Genomic DNA, 1,332 nt, shown 5'->3' with positions numbered 1-1,332 from the left:
CCTTCTGCACCCCAGTCTCCAACGTCTCCTCTCCTAAACAGTCCTTCTGCACCTCAGTCTCCAAATTCTTCTCTTGGAAACAGTCCTTCTTCACCCAAGTCTTCAGCCTCTGCTCTCTGCAACAGTCCTTATACACCCCAGTCTTCAACCTCTGCTCTGTGTAACAGTCCTTCTGCACCCCAGTCTCCAACCTCTGCTCTCTGGAACAGTCCTTCTGCACCGTATTCTCAAACCTCTGATCTCTGTTACAGTCTTTCTATACCGCGGTCGCCAACCTCTGCTCTCTGAAACCATCCCTCTGTACCCCAAATTCCAACCTCTGCTTTCAGTAAAAGTCCTTCTGCACCTCAGTCACCAAACTCTGCTCTCGGTAACAGTCCTGCTGCAACTCAGCCTCAAAACTCTGCTCTCTATAACAGTCCTTCTGCAACCCAGTCTCCAACCTCTCCTCTCTGTAGCAGGCCTTATGCATTCCAGTCTCCAAACTCTCCTCTCTAAAACAGTCATTCTGCACGCCAGTCTGCAACCTCTGCTCTCTGTAACGGTCCTTCTGCACCCCAGTCTAACACCTCTGCTATCTGTATCATAATTCTTCACCCCATTTTCCAACGTCTGCTCTGTGTTACAATCCTTCTGCATCTCAGTCTCCAACCTCTTCTCTCTGAAACAGTGCTTCTGCACCCCAGTCTCCAACCTCTTATTTCTGCAACATTCCTTCTGCACCCCAGTTTCCAACCTGTGCTCTCTGTAACAGTCCTTCTGCACCGCAGTCTCCCAGCTCTTCTCTCTGTAAAGATCCTTCTGCAGCCCAGTCTCCACCTCTGCTCTCTTCAACAATTCTTCTGCAACTCAGTCTCCAACTTCTGCTCTCCTCAAGTATCCTTCTGCTCCCCAGACTCCACCTCTGCTCTCTGTAACTGTTTTTCTGCACCTCAGTCTCCAACCTCTGCTCTCTACAACCGACCTTCTGCACCACTATCTCCAACCTCTGCTCTCTGCAACGATCCTTATGCTCCCCAGTCTTCAACATCTACTCTCTGCAACAGTCTTTCTGCACCCAAGTCTCCAAAGTCTCCTCTCCTTAACACTCCTTCTGCACCCCAGTCTCCAACCTCTGTTCTCTGTAAGGTCCGTCTGCACCCCAGTTTCCAAACTCTGCTCTCTGTAACATTCTACTCCAACCCAGTCTACAACCTCTGCTATCCTCAACGGTCCTGCTGCAACCCAGTCTACAACATCTGTTCTCTGCAACAGTCCTTTTACTTTCCAGTCTCAAACCTCTGCTCTCTGTAAAAGTCCTTCTGTACTGCAGTATCCAACCTCTGCTCTCTC

The sequence above is a fragment of the Ictidomys tridecemlineatus genome, unplaced genomic scaffold (genome assembly GCF_052094955.1).
Source record: "Ictidomys tridecemlineatus isolate mIctTri1 unplaced genomic scaffold, mIctTri1.hap1 Scaffold_122, whole genome shotgun sequence".
In the NCBI taxonomy this organism is placed as follows: Eukaryota; Metazoa; Chordata; class Mammalia; order Rodentia; family Sciuridae; genus Ictidomys; species Ictidomys tridecemlineatus.
The sequence above is the reverse complement of the archived record's forward strand: the minus strand, read 5'-3'. Positions refer to the sequence as shown.